The 25748-nt window shown below is 40.3% G+C and overlaps 1 protein-coding gene and 2 long non-coding RNA genes across 8 annotated transcripts in view; 1 reads left to right on the forward strand and 2 right to left on the reverse strand.

Moving 5' to 3' along the window:
- Positions 1-25748, forward strand: part of LOC128872217 (elongation of very long chain fatty acids protein AAEL008004-like) — a 50428-nt gene that overhangs the window by 1036 nt on the left and 23644 nt on the right. Inside the window, exon 1 of one of the 4 annotated variants that reach the window (XM_054114673.1) lies at positions 129-436. The exons of 1 other annotated variant lie outside the window; for it this stretch is intronic. The gene's annotated coding sequence lies outside the window, so the exon portion shown is untranslated. Of the gene's footprint in view, positions 1-128; positions 437-13651; positions 14252-25748 lie in introns of those variants that run through there. 2 more of the 4 variants (XM_054114671.1, XM_054114675.1) reach the window with 2 other exon arrangements.
- Positions 450-6270, reverse strand: LOC128872220 (uncharacterized). 2 transcript variants are annotated; one of them, XR_008456119.1, is made up of 3 exons: positions 5279-6270; positions 5074-5182; positions 450-4991 (listed from the first exon to the last, which is right to left on the reverse strand). It is a non-coding gene; the product is annotated as an uncharacterized LOC128872220 (long non-coding RNA). The 2 variants fall into 2 exon arrangements; XR_008456118.1 differs by having other exon boundaries at positions 451-4991; positions 5084-5182; positions 5279-6267.
- On the reverse strand, positions 9432-13102 carry LOC128872222 (uncharacterized). Of its 2 annotated transcripts, none has more exons than XR_008456122.1 (3): positions 12806-13102; positions 11351-12665; positions 9432-9890 (listed from the first exon to the last, which is right to left on the reverse strand). It is a non-coding gene; the product is annotated as an uncharacterized LOC128872222 (long non-coding RNA). The 2 variants fall into 2 exon arrangements; XR_008456123.1 differs by having other exon boundaries at positions 11351-12689.

Consider the following 25748-nt stretch of genomic DNA (forward strand, 5'->3'; position numbering starts at 1 on the left):
GCGGGTTGGTGGCGCCGCGACTGTCCGCGGTTCTCAGACGAAACGGAACAAAAACGAGCACAGCGTCGCGGATACGCGACGTGAACGCGGGTAGATAGAGCGGTGACGATTTCGCGGTATAACGACCCTGACGATATCGTGTGAACGGGAACGGGGGACAGTAAAGTAACGCGTGTTTAATTCATCCGAACACAAAAGGAATCGTCGAGCGTGTTCGAGCGTCTCTGGCGAGCCCCGCCCTGTATATATTTTTAACCGAGATCTATCGAAAGTCCGGCCGGCGTGGCAAACCGTGTACGTTCGGCGAGTAAGTGGTGCTCCGATTGACTGCCAGCAAGGAAGAAGGTAGAAGGACGCGTAGGTGGGACAGGATACGTCATACTGGCGCAACAAGTGAGGAGGGCACCAGTTTCGTTTCGACTACAGCTCGCATACAGTAAGTGGGGTTCTTTCCGAACAGCTGATCAGAGAATATGTTCACGTTTCGGGACTTCATGAACGACTACCTAGGCATGCTTGAGTCTCTAAACGTACCTGCGCGGCAGCACCTTTGCCACTCGAGTATACCCCTTCGTTATAGGCCACCCGACTACAATCTGTCGCGAAACTGTTGGGTTGCCAGCTTCAAGGCGCGCGCGCACGTGTAAGGGTTGGAATCTTTCGCGGGTGGTGCAAACGAAAACTTAGCCCTTAGCAGTCGACATGGGGTTTTTGATGTCTTGTGATTTTTTCGGCTGTTTAAACTGTAGCAAACATTGTGTAAAAATTCATGGCACTAGTTTTAGGGGTCTGCTAGAAGATTCAAAAGGTCTTTCTGGAAAAAGAAAATTTGTAATATTGTTGTACGTGAATTGGTAACGTATGATGGAAGTGTTATTGTAAATAATGTGCCGGCAAAATGAAGTTGAAACCCTATATTATTGAGGAACATTAACCCTCAGGTACTATAGCTATGTCTGATTATAGCTACAGTACGGGTGTAGCGATCCCGAGGTACCCGAGCTATATTCGGGGGCAAGAATAAAACAAAAATTAAATGCAAAGAACGAATATATGAAAGACTGGTGCATTAAACCTTATATATGAAATATATAATATATATAAATAAAAATAAAAATATATATAGAACGAATATATGAAAGACTGGTGCACTATAGTCAAATAATATGACTTTGCATCCATAAAAATAAAACTCACTCATTCCAAAAGGAAGCTTAACTCCTTGGAGTTAGGTGGGTTACAAACTACTCCACCTTTCGCTCAACTTTTAATATTTTATTTGAAGTCTCTCATTCGGTTGGCTATGCTACGAACTAACGCTGAATACTAAGGAAGCGAAGACAAATATTTATACACGTCGAAACGCATTAGTAGGTTGTTGACAATGTTAACTAACAACCTGGGACCAGAGCTGGGTAACGATTTTATCATCACATTTGCAACAATTATTCCAAAGCAGCATACCTGCGTAAAATGTGTACACTAGTCCTTTGATTTGCGCCGAAGTCGAAGTACAAAAGACAGTTGTGTTTTATTCGTTATCGGTTATGCGAATAAAAAGTTGGTCGTCTCTGGTTGCGATAGCTTCAGAAACCGATGGCGTTCCACGCAGCGCGTGTCGTAAATCGTTAGGAAAATCGAAAGGGGGAAAGTCGATAAAGACTAGAACGGTGTTGACCAATTTCGTGACAATAGTGGACGTTTCGACATTTACGGAGCCGAAAGTGGCACGAAATCAGGGGAACCATGGGTTTTCTATAGAAATTGTGAAATGTTTTCCATCGTTGACATTTAACATTAATTAAGAAGTGAAACACCTAGAAACACAGGGTATGCTACTTCCCACCTCCAAGGAAACAATTCTTACCGAAATTAACGAAATTAACAAAATTAATTGGCTGTACGGCTCGTTAGCACGCGAGTTTGCGCAAGAGATTTCTTCTTTCGCGGATTACGCGTTGAAAGGATAATATCGGATAGTTAGAAACGTAATGGTGCATAATGAAAAAATGCGCGGGAAAGTGTTACGTGTGCCAGGAGCGGATCAACCATGATGCTGAGCTTCAACTTTGAACACCCTGATGGCTCCTTCTTTGTTGATCTTTTAATTTACCTATTTAAGGAAAGAAAGCGGTCCCTCGAGATGATTAACTTCGTACCTCGATAAGGCTACATCCGCTGCTGTCTTGTTTTTCAGCTCGTTCCATCGAGCCGCATAATTTCCAGTGCATACAACGAAATTCCTCGCCGTCGTTAAATTCAATTTTAACGCAATTAGATGAACCAGATTCGTGAATCACGCGTTGACGTTCGTGAGTAAGGTGTACGAGGCGCGCGTGTTTACGCGATCCTCTTGAATATTCCAATCTCGTAGCCGCAGATATTTCCCCATACCGAGGCCTTGGATACATTTCGCGGCAACTCGGGACCCGAAAAATATGTTTAATTTAATCCTTTGCGCCCCGTTTGTCTCCTTGAATCTCACGCTGTTCCCCGCGCGATAGAAGGCCCTTCCATATTCGCCTAATTGTGAAGTTGGGCAATTGGAAAGGCGGAATCGAACGCCTTCGATACTATTCGACGGCATTGAGTCACTTCTGGTACGGATGGCTACCGTTCCGTTTTTCTATGCTGAATTACGTCAGACGATCTGAATCGTTAGACTCGAATAAAAAAAAAAAAAAAACAGAGGAAACCAAGTCACTCCTTCAAAGTAAACGAATGAGACTGGTACTTAGCCTCGTTACTTCTGAAAAATTGTGAAAATTAACGAGGAATCAAATTTTCGTGAAACGACAGACTCTTTAATTGGATTTTTACCTCTTTTGGGCTCGACGACCCGCGGTGCGAAAAGCTTCTATCGCACGACGGTGACGTGTTCGCACGGACGAACGATAATTTCGACTGGGTGTAATTCCCGTCGACGCCGAAACTTTCTCTTCGGTAGCCTGGCTCGATCAGAAATTCCTCTCTCTGCTCTCTACGCGAACCGTTCGGACGTAATCGATGACGAGGACGCCGAGAGGGGGTGCCTCGTGCATCGAACCGACCAAACTATTATTTTTCCAGCTACGACGACCGGGTTGCATCCATGGAACCGCGTAATCAAACAAAATTACCTTATCCCGCGAAATTGCCTCCTGAATGCTTGGTCCACTTCCTAGCAGGCTCATTTCCGGTCGGTATTATTATTTTTACTTATTTTTTTTTTTTCATTTTTTTTTTTATTTGATACCGTCAATTTTCACTACGATCGCGTTCACACGATCTGTAAAATGTGGAAGGGAATCGCAGCTGATGACGCGTGTGGGAACGCGACGTTAGGCGTGCACCACATCTCGACAAGGTAGGTCGGGTTGCGAAAAATAATGTGGGTCAGGAGGCCTCGAGGCGCGAAGCATCAGAAAAAAAAAACGGGACACAATGTCGAGCATACCGAATCGCGTTAATCGCGATTCACAAACGGTACGGAGTGTGCTCCATTAAAGCCCGGGGAGAACATTGTGGGCGCACGTTTCTTCCATTGTGCAACTGACTACCGGCGACGCACATGCTCAATTTTTTTTTTTTTTTTTTTTTTGACAGTGTCCCGACAATGACAATGTGGGCCAAGGCCGAATTCTTTGTGTGTCGCGAACGTTATCGGTCGATCCAAGCAATCGGAACCCCAGAGGTCCAGTTCATCGTTCTCGAATTCTACAGATATGGAAGAGTCTGACAAAATAATCGCGGAGCAGTCGTGGCTTCAGTTTGGGGAGTTTCAAATAAAAATCAACACTAATTAGCCAAACGTGGAATACGAAACACTTGTCGAAATATTAGTCCGTAATATAATACCTCTGGCTACTTGTGCCCATTTGTCTTCAACGAGCTCTCGTCGAATTCAGTTCGGACTTGAATGAAAGGCAAACGATCCCCAAAATGAGCGCCGTACGTTGCGCGGAAGCGAACGCAACGCAGCATTTTCAATTTGCGATAATGTCACGTCGAGAGGGCGATTAAATTTTCAGAAAATAATTCAGAATTCGAAAGTGTCAGTGAAAGTGATCACTCTGTTATAGAAGACACAGAATCTTGCGAAAGTGGTGTTGACAGTTGCGAAAGTGAAATTGAGGAAGGAGACGATTCAAATGAGAAGTCGAGTGGTATTTGTTTCCTTTTTTGAAATTCCGAAAAACGAGACCATTGTTGAAAGAGTACATCGGTATTTATTGATGTCTAATCTGAATACATTTGTCACGATGTGATTACAGTGTAACCACGCTGTATTTAAAATGTAATCACGCGATGATCGTTATGCGACTTCTATGGACGGCATAAAATCTGCATTCAATTTGTTTATAAATGAGAGCACAAAAAATATAATTACGTAAACACAATGATGAATAAGAAAAACGCAGAAAGATGGCATGGAAATAACTTAGTGCGTTTTTCCTATTTATGAATGTGTTTACGTAATTATATTTTTTGTGCTCTCATAACTAGAATGACGATTTTGTGTAATTGGAAGTTTTTCAGAATGTTGTATGCTTGTTAATACGATCGTACGCAAAATGTACGCAAGCACGATAATAGTCTATTTCTGGTGGGATTTCTAAAATCTGCCGATACCGACCTGGAGGTCAAAAGGTAGCCTTTACCCACGTATTAATTGTGGCTTTGCGCGCACGCGTCCCCTCTGCATTGCGATCAGCTGAGCATGAATGACTCAATGTTGTCGGCTTACGTAAGATCAACGAATTGGGTCGTGTGACATGTGGAAAACGCGAAGAACTCCTCTTGAATTCTTCGACCCAACCGCTGCGCGCGACGACCATTCACTGTCGCTGACCGTGTTGTTGAAGCACTATGAAACGTTCGCGTCAAGTAATCTCCATTTGTGTCCGTAGTTTTCTGAAGGATCGTTTACTGGAGTCACTCTATCCTTATGTCAGCGTAACTATTTGCATCCCATCGGAAATTATTACACTATTTACAACGCGTAATCCTACCTGAAAGTGGAAGTATCGAATCAACAATTGGTCAAGATGTAGGAAGAACGTGGTGTTGTTGCATTAGGTATACAAGAATTACCATTGCGTACCTCCATCGGTAAATTGAATCAAGGAGTCATCAAGTTTATTGATTCGCACAGCTTCTAAATTGGCGGAACGATCGTAAATTTCTCCTGTACATCTAGCAACTGTGAATATTGTGCAAATTATATTGTTACTTACATGTATATTTTTAATTATTCATAACTGTGAAAAACCGTATCAACAATTGACGTAATACAGACCGTTATCATCTTTATTGTACGGAATAGTAAACGTAGTAGGGTTCGATTTAATCAAAGTCTTTCTTAGAATGTTACTTTATATTCGTTGTGTCAGTGGAAAAAACTTCATGTACAAACTTGATTCGGAGTAGCCTTTGAAAAACGTTGAACGAGCTGTGATACTCTACTAGATCTTCCAATTGAGAGGAACTGTTGCTAGGAAAGGTCAGGTGAGTTCAAAGACACGAGAACTTTCTGTATGTGTATGGTCGTCGCGACAGCGGCAATATGCGTTGGATTTGGAAATCAACGGACGTTAAAAGTGCTCAGAGGGGGGGAAGGGGGGAAAGAATGTTAATGCTCTTGGCGCTTTTACGATTCATTCTGACCTTGAACTTATCGTAATCAACCGACTCCGTTTTTTTCGTTTTATGTTAATGCGTTGACGGACTTCAATTCGACCTTGCCGCAATCCATGCCCGAAGATATTGTCCTCGAGAATTTTGAAGATCATTCATCGCTCAATGTTTGCTCGTACTTTGAACGATTACGTTTTGTTTAAATATTGTTGTTTAATTACATCATCCCATCAAATTGCACTGGATTGATTTTTATGTACCATGACAGTAAGTTGCATTTCGCGAGCCCAAACATTCACATCGCGTTTGTGCAATATCTTTACAGATACCCTTATCAACTTCCTGCGATCACACACTGTTACGTGTTTCTATTGTTCATAATATTTGAAAGTGGTCGCGTACCTATCGTCGAAATGATCCACCTCGATGAGCTTGTAAGGAAGACTGAAAATTGCTGTCTTCCTCGTGAGCTTTCTATTAAATTCAATTCTATTATATTAACATTCTATCGACAGCTATTACTCAACAATGTTACTTAACTTGTATTTTTATTAAATCAATCTTTAGTCATCGATATCCCCAATGTCCTCTATCTCGAACCCACAGCAAACGCTATTAGGAACCACCGTTCAGAGGCCATCTTCTTCGATCATTGATCTTGGCTCGGCCAAGAAGTACCGAAAAGGAACGTTTTACCTGAAAAATGACGTAACCGATCAAATTGCGTCACCAGCCAAAAGCGTTTTGCTCGTTACGAAAGAGCACGCGCCCTTGCGTGCGCGCGCGCGCGCGTGTGTGTATGTGTGTGTGTGCTCTCTAAATTTGGCGATCGAACTAACGCATCGAATCTGGATGTTTCTCTTTGATATCAGGGCTTCTAAACACGGGACATCTTGGAACAGGTTTCATCCAGGTTAACGGTTAGGTTAGAGTTCCATTGCTTTTGGAAAGCACTGCCCCAAAAGCGAAAAGGAACTTGCCGCGCTCGGAGCTTGAACCCTGTCTGGAACATGCTTCTCTCAGTGTTTGATTGTTCAGCTGAAAACACCGCTGATGGCCTGTGGCTCGGTAGCCAGTGGTCCATGACACGAGCATAAATACCTTAAACAGATTATAGCAGTCGAAGGTGTGTTAGATATGAGAGAAGACGAAGTTCAGGACAGAATTCACGAGTTTATTATGAATACCAGGAGACCGAATCTCCTTGAATCTCATGGCGCCTCCTAATCGAGGAGACGTGTCCGAAGAATGTCTGACAAACGAATCCAGTCGATAGTTTTCGACGAGGGAGTTTCTCCAGATTCCCCGCCAAGTATATCTCGAATTCCAACAGAATTACAAAGGATAAATTGAAAATTCAATCACCTTTGCAAGAAAAACAAAACTAGGAAGAATAATTGGTGCAACTTTTTTCTTAAACTCTATTATAGATGCATACTTTTCCATAGTTTTTCCCCGCGTTGATTTATATGTGTTTGCATCACGACGGAAATATCAAAACATTACTAGTATTATTAATGGGGAAGCGAAACGCAATTGCGACGCGGTGACGCGTTGAGCGATGGAGGGAGGATCTGAAACGTGATTGAGAAATGGACATGATAAATTTGCATGTTTATTATGCATGCCTAAGCCCCGGGTTGGGATTGGGATTGGAACCATGTGCGGTGTATCATTGATGCGCTGGTAGATCGAAAATAAAAACTCAAAGGAAGGCGGGGGTTAATAAAAACGGACTCGAGGTTTTGAGGATTCCCAGCATCCCATCCTCAGATATAATAATACGACAATAAATAAAGGAATCGCTTGGGACCACTGAAATTCAGATAACAAATCCCTTTTGTTAGTCGATGGAGAAGGAGTTTGAGGTTGCTTTGATGTTTAGTAAAAACGTGGGATATTTTTCGGGTTTTACGACCTCAACCGAAGCCCCTGGGATTTTAAATAAAAATATTTTCACATCTCATTTGTTTGCTGAAGCCTTTTCTACCAAGCGTCGAAGATGCAAGAGTCGCTCGTTATGAAACTGGTGTAAGTCTGCGATGAAACGTGATCAAGGCTTTGTAAAAACCGCGAGGTAAAGGTGCTTTGTATAGAATTAAATTTATCACGTCCTTGTACTTAGTTGATTTTATCGGTGTCTAGGGACATGACGTTGTTATTGTAAAAACATATGATTATTGGAAATATCCTTCGCTCGTGGAAATATATCCGTTCCATAATGAATTTTTTCTCAGTCTGTTTAGCAATTGAACGTAAACCGACATAATTGTAAGGTAATATTACTCTGTCAACACTGAAACTTTTTTACGGAGTCCACATGCTTTATCAGATTTCATTTATCAAAAAAAGATACGCACCATTTTCGTAATGAATAGTTCGTATATATATCCATATATACGAACTATTACAACCAACAAAATATAATATAAATATAAAACAATGAAATATAAACAAAATATAAATTTTGGCTCCTTTTACTTGTCAATCTGTAAGTCAGGTGATTTAGGTGTCCAAATGGAGCAAAACAAGTTGATGAATATTAATTAGGTTAATGCTGTCGCAGATATTCCGAAAGATATCGAAGTCTAACGTAATCGCAGTTGATAGATTAATGATAGACGCCGATACGTTCGTGTTACAAGAAACTTTTCTTACGTGTGACTTAAAGTCACGTAGAACCTGAGAATCTCATTTAGTAAAATGGTCGCCTCGATCGCCCAGGTATTACACCATTGGACTGAATTACTTGCGGGGTGAAATGAAGGAATCCGCCTATATGTTTACGGAAACGCTTTCGAAAATCGAAAAGAACTAAGGAATTCTGTTGCAACTGTAACAATGTCGCTATCGATTTCATTCGATTAATGGAATTAATTGATACTCTGACTGAATAACATATCATTCTCGCTTAAAATTCTTTTACAGGATGAAACTCTCGATCCTGGGCCTGAGAGGAATAAATAAAAGCTGGTTCGAGACTGCCAAATCATCACCTTCTAATTTGTGCATCTATAAACTTGTCTGTGAGCATCATTGTTAGTAGTCATTCGTATTCCATTTCTTTTTTGTTCCGCGGCGGTTCAACGAAAAAAAAGGATTATATCCAACCTTGATTCATGTTAAATGAGTGTGGCTATGAAAAGTGCGTAGTTCCGTTTGAAAGGAACAACCTTGATATCTCTTCGACTTCGTCGTGAACAAGACACCCTGTGTACAAGGTGGGCAATTTAAATGAGAGTACCTATCCATTGTTTAATGATCCATCTGTTACAGTTACATCGACGTGATTTGGCCACTATTTTGAACGTAACTTTGGAACATGTTGTTAAAGTGTAAATACCTTGAGATCGGATACATTTTTTTATGTCACTGAAATGTTTAGGTGTTACCATTTTAATGGTCCATCCCGTGCGTACGTACATACTAGCATCACGCATGCATCCTGTTCAGTCAAGTTTTGACACAGTGGGGATTATCTGATATTGTGGAATTTAACCTTTTCTCGTCTATCTATATTTAATTTTTTTCTTCGAGAACGTCATTTTCAGGTTTCAATATTTTCGACTTTATTCGATCGGAGTTCGATATCGAAACACATACGTTTTTAATAAATGCCGAACTGCGTCAATGAAATTGCCAAATCAGTTTCCCGCTTTAAAATTGGAAAACGGTATTTATTATTAATGTTTCCCTCGTTAGAAAAATTGCAGCGAGACAGGATAAGTTTTTGCCAACCCATTGCGTAACGCATCACGTATTTAACATATTGTTTCCCTCTTAGGAAATGCTAATATTAGTGGAATTATGTCGAAGTTCAAATGTGTCGCGTATTGTGACGCCAGTGTGATGGTTATAATTCAAAAGTTTCGATCTTTGACTTTGCTTTTAATATGAACTTGACACGTATGCTAAAACTTTCAACGGATGGAAAGTTTATTGATCAAAGAATAATTGCCTTTGCCTTTCCTTCAAAGTAGCGTGGTTTTAAATAGAGTTGGTGTCACTTAGACAGGACGATAATTTTCACACATACATTCGTTGAATTTGAGGCAAGTTTCAATGGGGCAAATTACAACTCCTCGCGCAGTTTTGCTTCTTTTCAGGCCCCACGTCTCTTCGTGTCGATCATTTTTCTTCTGGATTCGCTCGAACCAACCTGTTAACCGGCTTCATTCTTATGGATTGCTGAAATAAAAGATTTATATGTCTCGAGGCTTCCGGAATTCCCTGAAAGCTGCGTCATGAGGCCCAAGTGAATTCAAGCGTCTCATCTAAAAAAAGAACGAATAATATATATGTAAATTCAATGTATTTTTATCGAGACAGCCACATTCCGTAATATAGGTGCAATATAACTTTGAACAAAGTTCAAAAGCAATACACTTATCCAACATTCCTCGTAATTCTCTTAAGGATATACAACGACTGTTTTTAATAGGAAGCAACGGGTATAAGTAAAAAAAAGTTGACACTAGTTATTCTTGAATTTGTCCATGAATTAAGAAAAATGCGAGTTTCAATTTTCATTAGCGTCGATGTTATTCGAACATGAATCCACCATTCTAGCGTGAAATTTTTAAACGTAACGATGAAATATGGGCTCACTTTGATCGGAACCGTACTCTTTTTATCGTATAACATGATATGTTTCAAATCATTTTTTGATGACCAGATAGTACGCTCTTTCCTTAGAAATAGTTGTTATGGACACGATGTAAACAATTCCTAACCTTTGTTCTACCGCAAACATACCACATACTCCTTGATCTCGAGTGCAATTTTGTCTAACTATGGTCTTTGGACGTCATGCTGCTGTCGGCGCTAAACGTTTCCTTTTATCGATCATTATCGTCGACGCAACACAAAACATGTTATTTCCTATGAATCGATTACATTTTTCGCTTTAATAACAAATTCACGAAAATGTCTACGTGCGTGTACCAGGAACGTAGCAATTTATGTCAACGAATAGTTCTCGTCTTTTAAATTTCTTTAAAAAGTCAGGCGACGAGAGAGTTTGAGAAACCCTGATCCAGATGATCATTTCGCCAATCCCTGAATGAAATGAAGATGACACTTGAGCGATGACGTCGACACGATCGATCCAACGTCCAAGTATTTTGTCGGGAATCAATAAAGCTTGCGAGGATTCCTCTGCCGCTTCGAGAAATATGCGTTAACGAATTGTAAATAATCGTTACTTCACATGTAAGCAACTGTAGTCAAGGTGACGAACGTCTCCGACACATTTCGCGAGATAAATTCGTGTCCGATTATTCTTTTTCTTTTCTTGGATCAATTTTTTCGCCGCATCCTCGACATTCACTTTGATACGAACATTTACGGTTTGATAGATGGACCTGGATGAAAAACTCACGATCATGTCGAGAAAAAAAAAACACTGAATGTTAATATAATTTGTTGAGGTGTAAATTTTTCGCAGGATAATGATCTATAATTGCTTCATCACAGCCGACACATCAAATTTATTACACTATTAACTTCCGTCGGTGAGTTGATTGCATAGGCGAGACGAAATGACTTGATAATTTTGCTATTCGTATGTTGTTCGTAATTATGATGTTCATAAATATTCCTAATATTTCTGGCGAAATACGAATTGAAAAAAGTATAATAATCCTGTAATTTATGTCGAAGGCCACACAATTTTTTGTTATATTCTCTCAAAACAAATGGCGCTTTGGAGGAATAGTTTTTTCAAATGACTTACCATTTCGATGATGTTCTCCCGCGAGCAATTATTACGATGCTTATGGCATCTTTGGCGGCCTTGATACGAACGCCCGAAACCACACGTAGGACGGTCAGTGATCCGCTGTTCCTTTTCAATGTCAGCGATGGACGTGTTGAAGGCCTTGGAGTCGCAGGAGGAAAAGTATAGTCTCTTTGTAACAGCTAGGACCTTGGGAGGAAACATCAGAATCTGCGCCGCAATTTTATTCGACCGGATTAAGTCACTTAGGCAGTATTATAATGTGTTACTTATATTGTAGAATTCCTTTATAATCCATCCATTTATAGTCACTTGCGTAACTTGCCTGTGTTTTCCAGACACTCTTCGTTTGGCCACGTTCGCCATAGTATCTTTCCTATTTCATATTTACAGGATAAATGGACTCTTGTCCTCTGACGCTCTAGCAGGCTCTTCTACCGCGTGAATTTCCCTAACTCGAAAGACCGGTGTGTGGAAACGCGTATAGAACTACGTTTCGTAAAATCTATGTCTTTATTAATCTCGTTAACCATAACTTGGAAAAAGTGACGAGTGAACGATAACTTGAACGTAAATGTAGTATAATATACATCTGACTGAACAAACCCGAGTTATCGATCGATAATTCGTGGGTACATATTTGAAGTTGATCCCGAACATTGATCGTCGCTCGCAAACAACAAGATGACGGAATCGCAGTAGTGATGGGAATGATACCGAGTAAACACTATCGATGTCAGACTATAAATAAAGAATCTGGTATCGGACAATACCAGCCATGTAAGTATCAACCAGGATCGATATCCGTTCGATACTTCGCCAAAATATTCATACCAAACCGACTCGATAGTACCGCTAAGCTACTGTACTCGTAGAATCGCTGGCGCTGCTTACATTATCGTTATAAACTATGCGATCGTAGATGCTAAGTTCTGCCTCCTGTTCCCATTAGTTCGAGCTTCCGGGGGTAAATAATTTATGACGTAAAAATAGAATTACGTCGAATTACGGTGGTATCTTACAACTGTGTTTCTTGAAATTGTAATTATAAACCGCCGAAAAAAACAGTAAAAAAATACATAATCAAACCCTTTACTTCTGATTACTAGGTAGAAGATAGATAATAGATGGAAGATTAGATTTTATAGTTATTCGAAGTTGTATCTGTTTGCTTTCGCTAGTAATTTCTTACCGATTAGATCTCGTCCGATTAGCGTTGTTTGCAATTTAGATAATCGAAGACCCCTGGAAATTAACCTTTACACGATAAGGATCCGGTTTATATTGTTACTATTCCTGCTTCTGGTATTGTCTGAAAAATTTCACCTCATTCTCACTGAGAAAACGAAAGCTTCGCGTAAAGCGAATCAATAACACACGAGCTAGTTACGAAACCGATAACAGGTTAAGCGACCAACAGCAATTTTGAAGTAAATAAGAAACTCAAATTACCAATTTTTTGTCTGCTCTTCTCAACTCTGTTTCTCCTACAGAGCCAACTGGTATAAAATTTGTCTTCCTTCTGATTCGCGAATCATGGAAGACCGAATTAATCCTTGTTTTAGCAATATCCTTCTCCAACTGGTTGGTTACACATTATATTCCCGTGTAGAGTACGAGTTACACGGCCAGTCTTTATATAATTGCAGTAGATGTGCCGCTGGCGTTCCCAGAATTCCCTTAATCGCGCTCGAGGCGGGGACATCATGGTGTTTTTAGTGGGCAGGTCCTGCATTCGATGCAGTGAATCCCAACGCAACCTCCGAGCTTCCCAACCTGTTGGGGAACTCTTCCAATGATACTCCCACGACAAAAACGAATCTTCATCTAATTACAGAATAAAAAGGTGCTCTAACGCCAAAATAACTGGAGAAAATACCCAGTAACCTACAATCGCCTCGCAACTACAGCAGAAGACAAGTAATAAGCATGGTCTCTGTGCAACAAATAAGACTGAGGGTAGTAGCATGAGCGTACTGTTTAAAGTTAGTACTCGTTGGACTGGTCACCTTGATTATTCCAGTAATTTCCCACGGTAATCGTGGTTCCACTGCACCTTCTTCTACATACTTCGTTATTTACAGCGAGTAAAAGTACTAGGAAGTCCAGCGTGCTCTTTGGTTCGGTTAACGCGTAATACTCGAAGCCTTCCGCATCGAATAGTTTTGCTGTCGATACATAATCGTATCGATCCTCATCGCTAATTCACAGATGGAAATAGTACTAGCGAAAAAAAACAGCACGAGCGATCGCGAAGGGCAACAAAAGGCGCGCAACGAATCGTGTCCGCGAAGTCGCGCGTCGGCTGCCGAAGGATCGCCAAAAGAGTAGAAGGGATGCGGTACCAATATGGCGGCTCGGTTAAAAGCAATCCACCGGCGTAACCACTGTCAGTCCGCGACTTGGCACGGCGGTAGCGCGTTCGTTCGCACGAGTATAATCGGTGTCGCGAAACAAAAAAAAACACACGGCTTCTCTACCCTTTTCTTCCATATAAAATATACACGTATATTTAAGAGAAAGCACTCGATTTCTATTTTTATATACAGATATTTTTGACTCTCTTAATTTTCGATAAGAACACGTTTTCAAGAGGAGACTTCGCCGTGAAGTAATGCTTCTGTAACCGATCCGCAATAAGTCGTCGCGAATCGTAGAACCGTCGTGCCCGGCAATTGGTTCACGTTCTCGTCTTACCGTGTCTCGAATTCACTCTCTGCAGCAGCAGATCGGCGCGAAATCGCTGACTGAGATCAGTTCACGTTCTTGTAGATAATTCGATCGTCGTCAAGTGTCAACGTCTGAGAAGAAACAAACGAGACAACAGAGTGTGTGTTTCCCATTGTGAAGAGGAAGAGACCGTTACGCGAGATCGACGTTCTCCAACCTTTTTCTTCGGTAAGTGAAGAAAGTAGCAAGCTAACCGGGGAACCGGGTAACCAGACAACCCACGACTACTTTGTCTCTCTTTCTGACGTAACGAATCGACCGTCACACGGAAACGATCTCGCAAAAGGCCTGGTCTGGCGCAGCCAGAGTCGCTCAATGAAACGACAGCTCGCGGAACTCATGCTCGTTGACTTTCGCGCGCGTTTCCATCGGCGACCGTTGGGCGCAACCAACGAACCGGCGAGATCAGTCCTTGCTTCGATCGTTAAATCGGTTACCAACGGATAGAAACGGGTCTGAAAGTCGATTCATTTGCGTTTACTCTGGTTCGATAAGTACACAATTTGTTGACTTACAATCTATTCTTGAACTTGTTCTAAAAAATGTAAAAATATTTCATGAGAATAGTTTATATATGTATATATTCGATATAAAATTTACAAGATAGATTAGACAATATAAGTAGTATGCAAACAATTCTTAACAACAGAAACGAATTGCTGAAATTATTCAAGACAGTAATGAAATATAACATGTTGAATAAATTATAATTACGTGGTCACTAATAACCTCGTAGTTGATGTGACCTTAAATAAAGTAATTAAAAATTAAAAAAATAGATTAGAGTATGATTGTTTAGAATAAGAATATCGTTCTTTAAAAGCTCGAAGAGTGCCCCAAACGAGGGCGGACAAAACCTGAGGAATCAAACCAGCAGATCCGAGAGGAACGGATAAAACGCTTTCATGTGCTATACATGCACACACTGAACTACATCGAACTGCTGAAACAGAGTTTCTAAACTAGGACGTAGATCCGTGGAGCAAGTTGACAGAATCGTTAAAGTCGTTCGTAGTCGAGAGCATTCCGCTGATGCAATTTCGTTTCCCTAAAGGAGCCCTGCATAGAAAACGGTAAATTTAATTAATTCTCATCTATCTGGGTTGTCGATAGATCAACATTAGAATTCATGATAGTTTCAAACTTTGAATATAAATGATAAGGTTTGTTACGCATCGCCTGTGTTTAATCATACAGCGAGCTCTTACGTTACGCGATTAATCGCAAATAAACGTTGTTTTCTAGGGAGAAAGAAAGGTTAATTTCTGGTTAAAAACAATGTGGTACCCATGCGTAGAAAGAATGTGAACAGAATTGATTAAATTTTGTTTTGTCACAGACCCTGCGAAGGCTGACCAGCACGTCTGGCCCAGTACGGGGCAGAGTTCTGTTGAATATTTTTAATATTCAAACTTTACAAACGTGAATCAAATGTCAATGTTTATTTAATGTCCAAGTGCACGCACGCAGGGAATACATGTAAGTCTATCCTTGTAATTCGTGGGCTGACTGTATTTCTAACGAGTTAGGAATGTCATCATAATTGCGACACGTTATATCCGTAGGTCCATCAATCTTGTGAGTACCTTGAATATTTTTATCGAGGACCGTCGAGTAACTCACCGTGACTTCATTAAAATTTACTTGAAACTTATTACTTACTTACTATATCTTTCCGATATGTTTCAAACAAATTAACGCTTCACTTTTGAAAGTATAAGTACCCCATCTAAAGTTCATCTTTCACTTTTGAATCGATTTTCCTTGTCTCCGACCAATGCCACCAATGTAGTCACATCGAACGGTCGCGTAAAGTTCTTTGCTTCCACTTTCATGCTCGCCCTTCGGTGAATCATCGACCGTGCGAGGAGTCGATTTGAGTTCGATTCACGTTCCACTCGTTCGCCACGCGCTTTATTCGAGGGGCGTGTTTGAAGTCATTGGATGGTCTTAGCTGTTGTCGAAAGTGTTTCGAAGGCCGAAAGTTTTGATTTCGTGAGTCCCCTGTCTCGACTTCTCTGATTTTTTTTTTATAGCCATACTCCAACGTGTCAGAATGTTCTATAGTGATTTTCGAAGACGACAGGTTTTCTGTTTCCTCGGTATATACTTAGTAGTATGGTTTTCTTGCGTCAAATTAAAACGCATGATTGTATTTCATCGTCACCCATTCGAAGTTGTTGTAGATTTTTCTTTTGTAAATTAAAAACGAGCGGTGTTAAAACTTTTTGGGACACGTCAAGTGTACGATTAACATAACCATAGAGCAATGTACTATTTTAAGATGAAGCACTCTCGTAGGGTCGTTGAAACTCTAGTACTTCCTTTCCGCGAACAGATGAGCGATTCCAACGACAAAGGAACATTTTGTGTATTCCTTCGATTCGATGCACGATTCGAAGCGCATATTAATGATCGTCAACGATCGACGACTCCTTGGATCGAGAGCCGGAAGAAGCGAAAGGATCTTTGATCCTTGGTCTAATTGCCGATGCGACCCTCGAAACGCTGTGTCCTTCGCACTGTCTGATGAAAACCTGCGCGTCTTCCGCAAAATTTCGCAAAGATCTAGAAATGTCAAGGTTTGCGCGATTATCATACCTGAAATGTTTTCCAATTCCTCGAACAACACCGAGATTTAAGGAACGTTCTTTTGTTTCCTCGTGCTGACTCGTCTATCCTCGGTAATATTTTCATGTCCTTGCGAAATGTGGAGGACTTGGTCGAATTTATCAATCAATTTTTTATGTCTATTACCAATTTTTCATCTTGTTTACCTCTGCGCTGTCCAAGCAACTTCATTTTTTTTTTATTATTAAGAAATCGTGACGGTATCATTGATAAATTTACTATTCGAATTTTGATCGGAACCTTGAATCATGTTTCACCGAACGAAGGCCTATCGAGTCAAGATTTGGTCTAATCGAAGGTTTCAGTTTCAATATCTCGTGAATCCACACGTTACGGAACCCTTATCAGCGATTTATAGTCTTATCTAGGCGGAAAGATTCGTATCTTTTTAACCCACTTACAAGATGAACCGACGGAACCTCGGTTCATACTGCAACGAGAGAGTTTGCTGGCTCTAATTGAAAACTGATTACCCTTCGCTGACACAGCTGCAACATTTTGCAATATTTAGTTTCTTTTTCTTTCGTTTTGTTCATAATCTCACGTGTATCTCAAGAGCTGGTGGCGCTGGAATTGAAAGATAACTTTCGTTTTACTATATTCTATAATTATATATTCTCAAGATATTTGGTACCGGTTGCGATATCAATGACTCCACAAATTTTAATATTTAAGAATCGTACACGGAAAGAAGAGCCTAGCATGCGACGAATTTCTTGATTTTAGATTGGATCTCTAGACATTTTAATTCATTGCTCGGATAGTAATTGGACTTTCGAAAACGAATCATTACCAAAACCTGCCCGGTTCTTTTTCGAAAGTAACTATAAAATCTGCAAGAAATATATTCATTAACGGATTCCAATTCACGAATGAATTCACTATTGAAATTGTATTCGCTATTCGAATGTGAGTTTCCCTCGACTGTTTGTACAATACATGTATAATACAGAATTTGTTTTGCTATAAGACGGGTTTTTGCACTTTTGAATTTCATTAGTTTTCGTTAGCGTCTATAGCGCCTTGGAATGTATAATTTGATTGCCAAGGGGACCTGTTAATCTGGTACGCATATTCATGGTACATCGTTAATAATGCATGTTTCCCAGTCAAATGATGCCGCGGATAGAATTATATGTCGGAATTGGCGAATATCGAATCGAACAACGAATTGACATTACGATCTCAACGTCTGTGGACCTTGGACGTACGGTAGCGTCTTTCGAGATTCGAGGTGAATTTACAATCTCCTCATGTACTTTTATTACAATATTGCTATACGATTTGAATTCGTTGAACTCAAACATTTCAGAAAATTGACCTTTGCTAATAAATTTTCCGTGACGCTATTACGGGTTTCGAGTAAGTACTTTTTTGATTATAAATAAGAAAACGCTTTCTTCAAAAGATTTATTGAATTTCCACGGTTTCTTCTACGACTTCGTTTGTATCTATTTATTTCTTTCGAAAGAAACTTTGCTTTTACGATTTCTGACCTCTGATTGCTAACTATGTAGTAGCGAGGAATTGCATGCTTACAAGTCCTTTTAATCCACGGTAAGAGACGTGCTCGGGAAAATGTTCTGTCGCAAAGCCTTCTTCTCCTACATATACCGATGCTTGTTGTGCCTGGATCCTATTGACAGATGTTAGAGTACGCTAGTACCCGCGGCGATTGCGAAACCGTTACTTTAAACACGTGTCGTAGGAAGATTTACCAACGAGGAATTAAGTTTATAATGCAAATGACAACTTATTCAGGAGTCGTTGAACTCGTAACACATTTGTTGGGATCACCGTTAGAATTCCTGAATTTCGCCTGAAATATATTAACATTAAATGCGGAGAGTGATGGGCGGCGACTGATAGCTCGGCGCATAATTGCCAAAATTCATCCGGAGATCAACGACTTCTCGGCATAATATTCGGCACACGAGTCGGTTCGTTCGCGCGGTCTACTAATCTGTGCTTGTGTTGGCTATTACGTGAGAGGACGTTGCGACACACCAGCGAATTTTCTGAAAGAGGGCGAAACGAGTTTTGCTTTCTCTCCGATTAATTTTTCGCTATTTTTCTATTTCTTCAAAATGGTTCGATACGTTAATTATCAACCTGTGCGCTGCCATTTATGAAGAGTATTCTAATTTCCTCAGTCTTGAAAATGACTTGGAAGAAACTGCCTAAACGTAAATGGAAATTGACACGTCTCGTCATAGAAATTAACGTTTGTATCGCCGAGTTAATGACTGAGTTGTTGAATTGGAATTGATTAAGAGTACCAGAGATACGGGCAAACGGAAAAAAAGTACTAATGTTTGATACGATATTTATGTATGGAACGAAGTGGTGTTTAGACCAAACTAATGAAGGAAGATTAATATTCATTTCCCTTCATTGTCCACAAAAAAAAATTGATCAATTCTAGACTCATCCGTCATTGCACGATTAATTGTCCATTCGCGACGAAAGATTGAGACAGCTTTATTGACCCGTGCGACGCGATAAATGCTCTACTTGGTGGACTACTAAGGGGAGAGACGTTTAATCGAGATATTAAAATAAAATCAAACACTTCTCTAGAGATTCAATGAAGGAATGTCAATTTGTCGTAATCTCTGACGCTGGAAAATGTGGCAACAAATCCAGATATATGGTTCACGTCTTCGCGTGCGACGATAAATACCCGTTTTTCTTGCGTTACTGGTTCCATTACCTTGTCTTACATTCCTTCGTTCCGTATTTAAAGAAATAGCGTAATAATAATACGCCTTTATTGCATTGGGTTGCGTGTGAAATGAAGTAAACGATTAAATAAAACAGTAAAAGCAGGGATAATATGTACATGTATGTTTCGGGATAAAGGCGAGGTGCTTGAAATACCAAAAATCGCTATTCAGAACTATTTAGTATTCGTTTCGTGGTTGTTGATCGATCTTCGAAAAGGAGTTTAATGCGATCGTTGCATAAGAGGATTCTCTTGTCCTCCCCCCTCGACTTGAACCAAGATCCCGTCATGCGCTACCATTAACGCATTACAGCAGCTCTCTGGAACTTGCAATTTCATGCAACTATGCACTTTCCCTGCGCTAGCTGCGGCTGAAGACCCGATAAACGCGAAGGCTTTGATTTCCACGCGAAAAAGAACTCGATCGACTTCACACCTGGCCCTCTTCTTCTCTTATTGCGAAATATCGCGTATAGAAAGGAAGATACGTTATAAAAACCGGTTTCATCGTTCATAAATACATCGTCGATGCTTGCAACGTTGTCGAAATCGTAACTCCTCCAATTCTACAATACTTTAATAACTTTTGGAACGGCACCGTTTTCATAAACTCCCATCGAAGGTTATATTGCAAATTTAGATTTATTAAGATTAGATTCCATTGTCTCAATTTCAACGGATTTTTTAAATATCGTTGACTTCAATTCTCCGGTACATAATTCATAAAGTCTGACCCAGCATTTTTTAAGCCTGTCTCTTTTGCAGAATTATCAGCGTCTACCTGTATCGGTGTGAAAATAAAGTTTTGAAAATTTAAGATAAATGTTACGGTTAATTACATGTTTCTGTAGTGCTTTATCTATTTTACACGTCCGGAAAGTCGATAATTGCATCGATTTGAGTGTCATGCGTCGGGGACGCGATTAATTGTTTCATATACACACGTCCGTGCGTGTAACGTTATCTATTCTACATTTGCGAATCACGTAATCACAAACGGTTTATTCATTAATTTATTCTGCATAAACGATTGCACACGACGATGATTACATACAATCGCGAGTTTCGAATAATCGGCATAACAAGCGTTGACGTTTTCGGAGCAAGAATGCCACAGTGTGCCTGGACAGAACACTGATTTCACGTACGAGAATTATCGATATTTTTATACAAATTGAGTTAAGCGCATGCATATATATATTTTTTTTTGTAAATCTCAAGACCTTCCAGAATTTTCAAACGGGATGCAAATGTAAAAGAAACGATATATTCCAGAAACACACGATCAGTAACTCACAACGCACCGATGATAATCGTTTGTAAAAGAATCTCGAGAGTGAAAGCTGTCTTCCAAAGGATACAATCGGGGATTCGCAGGTTGGGAGAAGCCTTTGGGCGAGGAATTTTTTACGGATTTAGAAAGTAAGCGAAATGCAAGGCTTACGCGAATGCAAAATTCGTAACAGATTCTGATATACACAAGAAATACAGAGAATTAAAGTATTCTTTGATTTACCTGTAAGAGAACTATACATTTTTTACCTAACCACTCCTTCTAATAGAAAAAGAATTGTATAGAGTAAAAGCAATTTCCTTCTCAGAATATCTCCGTGCTTTTTTTACAGTCGCAGAGCGATAATTCTAAAGCAATCGTTGTTTTCTAATCAGTTGTTCGCGCCGAGCAATGATTCGCACGATTATCTCCGATTATCTTTGATTCTACGTATAAATATAATGTCGATCGGTCTGGAATTTTCATATTACTCGACGCGTCACGTCCGTTTTCCGTTAAGTCTATCGTTCTCGTAAAACGAAACCGGTTTACGTCGGTAATTCCGCGGCGACTCGGTATTCGTAAACTCCATAAACATGAAAAAATGCGTCACAGGACGAGATATATAGATCGTGCTCCGAATCGGTATGCCGGATCGGTTCGGGACACGACGACGATTTCCATTGTCGTCATCGGCGCGAACGACTTTTCCTCTCCCCAGAGTCGCGATAACGTCGACATTTTTCGTCAACAATTTTCAAACTGGGAAAACGGTGATATCATTGCTTAGCGTGGACGCAGACGAGAGGTAGACGCCAGGCGAAGTATGTTTGCTCGTTAACACTTTAACTGCCAGGCGAAAATCTCGTGAAGCTGATCCAAAAATAGTCTTGTATTACAGGACAAGCTTCTTAAACCTTCTAGACTTAATCTGTCAAAAAAAAAAATGTAAATACGAAAGGTTTACCAAAAGGTGAACTTTATTTTTTAAAAAACGTAATCGTGGTGGGCACTTGAACATCTTTCGTGTTTAAGTGTGAGTACATGTACTTTCATTTCAATTCGTGTTTTATTTGAGGACAAAATTCTCGACCCCTTTTGGAGAAAGCTTTACAATCAAATTCAAAGCTATGGCTATTGGAGTGTTTTATATTTTTATTAGAAATTCCCGGAGCATTGTGTGCCATAGTGTACGCATAACGTGTTAGGCAATTCGTAGAAAGGACAAAATTTGGATGATAACCTCGAGTCTCTCGACCTTGTTGGTGTCGTTCATCGCGACTTATCGAATGTTTGATTCGTTACACGTGCTACCGCGTGCGTTCTCTTGTGCCACATACTGTAGATCATGGGTGCGATCGAGCATATCGCAAGCGGTATCGATGTAACACGTTTGGATCCTTGTAAGATCGAAGCTGCACTCGGAGACAAAATGACACCTTAACGAAATGTGCTTCCTTAATCCTTAACGCTGCTCGTAATGGAATGATCGAAGTGACGCACTCGACAAACAACTATTATTTAAACACGAGCCTGTATCATCATCCTAAGAATATATTCGAACCTTATACGGATGGCTAATGTTGTGTACAGGTAGCTCGCATCTTCACCGGTGGTCAACGATGTAAGACCGCTTCATACTTTAGGAAATAAACGTGTCTTGCATTTAATGAATTCGATTTTCCGCTCGTTGATCTCATACATAATACACGTTAGACATTGTACGATATAATGCTATTATATAATTATTTTCAGCTTATGAGTTGCAAATACTTCTAATTTATATATTCGAGCCCTTTCCAACGGAACGTTTGTACTTTATCGAAACGAATCTTAGGTGTCGAATCGATTGATATTCGCGAGTGTGTATCGCACTTGATCCTTACGCAAACTACGGACGTGCACTTCACCCACGTTGCGAACAATGAAGCTTCCGTGTGTGGTCCCTTTCGTCTGGAATATCCGGTCGTGCAGCGTTTCTAGTCGCTGCCACCTTTTTCCAGCACCCTATTAAAAGCAGCCTATTAAACTTGCTTTCTATTGCTCTAGAAACAAATCAGTGAAGAATACAGTGCGAGATCGAAATGATCTGAATGCTATCTAACACCTGACTAGCTTCGCTCAAGTCACATAGAGTTGGGTACATCGAAAAGATCGATACATCTCAGCCTATAATAATTTTCGATCGTATTAATATTATTCGTAATGTTCTTTTAGACAAATTTTGAAACTACACGACGATCTTTGCAGATTCATAGCTAATCTGCATGACGAAACAAATTTTCATGGGTATCGTTTGGGTATCTTCTTCGACACCGACCATAATTTCAGTAGCCTTAAACGTGTGTCATTAGCGCGCTACAGATGGCACGGCTGAATGCTAATGACGAATAAGAATTAACTGTTCGATTACTGTTTTCGACCTTCGCACGGCTCTTATATATAATAAATATTTCATGACCCATACGTAAATCACCAGATTTTGCGTAATTCTGTCGCCTCATTGTTAATTTTATTACTTAGACGTCTTACTAGTCGCAGTTTTTTTATCCCCGAAGAGCTTTCACATTAACATAAATCATTGCGTCTCTTTACTATTAACGCTTGCAAAAAAACGTTCTGCTCATTAGTTTGTCACTGTCGCCATTTTTAATTCAAATTAGCGTGACACTCGTTTTGTAACTAGAACGATAAACAACTGTTAGTAATTTCTCACGCTGAGTTCCAGAAAAACCATGTTCCAATTTATCACCGATATAAAAATAAAATCGAGTACTGTTCGCCGTTTCCATAGAAATGCTCTATCGTGCGTCGACGCAATTCGAGTGATTTACGTTGCTCGTGGTAGGAGGATTATGTTTATTTAGCAAATAGCAGGATTTATCGCGCGGTATCAGCCGACTGTTTTGTATTTGATCATTCGTCGCGCGATGCAAGGATCCCGGAGACACTGCCAACGGCTCGGATCGTACTTTTTCTTTCTGCGTACGACAAAATTACGTATTTAATTAACGTTCTGAATACTGAAGCTATTCTGACCTCGACACAGTCTACTTCGACGATTTCACGTGTCGTTGGTTGTTACGTATCGCGGTATACGCGTTTCCAAAGTCACGTCGGTGGAGGAATGGGACGAACGCTTATCCGGAGCTAGGATATCGGGAAACGTGTTGAAAGTAGAGGGAAACTTACGATGACATTTCCTGAATATGTATCCACTTATGCGGTGTAATTTTAAATGTAATTTTAATGTTGACCTTTTATTTTAATTTCCATACGTTTGTACATACAACATTTTCCTCGCTAACATACGCTATGAATTCATGAAATCGGCAGGCTAGTCGTTACAATGTCAGTCGTGAGTTTTCCTTTCGAAGATTACACCATAGCCATTTTCGTAATATGAACATTTTTAAACGTTCAGAACGCGTAATTTTATAGCTACCCCGTAAAGAGGCATTAGTAGAAAGTTTCTTTTCTTTCCCGACGGGTGTTTTGCCGGGCTATTACGATTCGCAATTACCGAAGCAGACAGAGACTTCTGTAATCTGAAACGAGTTTGCTTCGCTGTTAGACGATAATAAGGAAAAGAAACGAGCGACAATTGATGTAATTGCATTTAAATTTTAAGAGAGTATTTGCGGTATTCTTTACGCGCAATGAAAAGTAGATTTTCAAATACCAATTTCATCGAACGGTCCGTAACGAGAATGTTGCTTAAACGTTGGTCGCATATTTGGTCTGCGATTTATCTTTCATTCTTACTCGACGGACTCGACTTACTTGACCTAATTGACTGACTTTCAGTTTTACTCGATTTGCTTGAATTACTCGAGCAACTTGTAATTCCCTTTTGAACGCGGACAGATCGCAGCGACGTCCGGTCTGGCGTAACTCGAGCTGTTTCCTAAGCGCTGGTATATTTTCCTATTCGAATAGCGAGTAGGTGGAAATATATTTCATAGTAAATATAGATTTCTATCTGCGACAGTTGCTTCTCTCGTCGTTAGTCATTTCAAAAATGGTAATCGCGTTGAATGGTTACTTATGGACGTCTTTCTCTTGCGCGAGGAAAAACTGTTCTCTCGTCCAACGTCAACATCATTCTAAATATTTACCACGAAGCTCGCGGATCATCGCATAATTGAATAAACTCTTGAGAATATAACTTGCCACTAGCGCCTGCGTAATTATCGTACAGTCCTTCTCGCAAATCTATAAGTGATTTATTCTAACATTCTATCTGACGTCTGTGGTTTCCTGGTACACAGCGTTCTTTTTGCAACATGCCATTCCACGTATCGCATAACTAGTAACATGTGATTTATCCCTTGGCGGTTAGGATGTTAATTCATTGTTAAGTAAAGAATCTAGGAGTCCATATAACGATCAATCGGCTTTGTTTCCGACGGGACACCCTGTATATTTCCCGATTTTCGAACATTATGCGAGGCACTACTGTACACCGGATGAATGGTCGAGGTCGTCGCACGACGATTCGAAGACAAAAGGATCGAGCGTGGTCTCGTGACGAGCCAGCCGCAGAATTGATTTGACACGCTGACGCTGGTGGAAAAAAAAATGAAACGGTGACATAATCAAGGCAGCACACGGTGTTTTAAAGTTGACCGTGGAAAACCAGCAGTTTGAATCATTTTCTACTAATCTTTGGTTGCTTTAAACGTTTCCGACCTTATACTTTCTTTCACTAAACAAAATTTTATATTCCTGAAGCATAATAATTGCATACTTGGTTTAACCTCCCGAGTTAACGGGAATATTAAACAAACAGTCCAAGTGCCATTTGACCATGGCTTCCGTCATATTTACCGCTACTTCTTCGAATTCATTAAATGGCCCATTCAACTTTAACGCGGATTCAAACTTCCACTCGAGTGCGAATTGACTAATATTTTGGGTTGTGTCATTTCTCGAAGTACGGGCGCGATGTGTACCGACAACCGGCTTGGAAAGCAAGTCGACGTCCTCCACTTTTCTTCGGGGAGTACGCGGCCGCAATTTCTCGCGAGTGTCAA

This window comes from Hylaeus volcanicus, chromosome 2 (assembly GCF_026283585.1).
Source record: "Hylaeus volcanicus isolate JK05 chromosome 2, UHH_iyHylVolc1.0_haploid, whole genome shotgun sequence".
NCBI classification, from domain to species: Eukaryota; Metazoa; Arthropoda; class Insecta; order Hymenoptera; family Colletidae; genus Hylaeus; species Hylaeus volcanicus.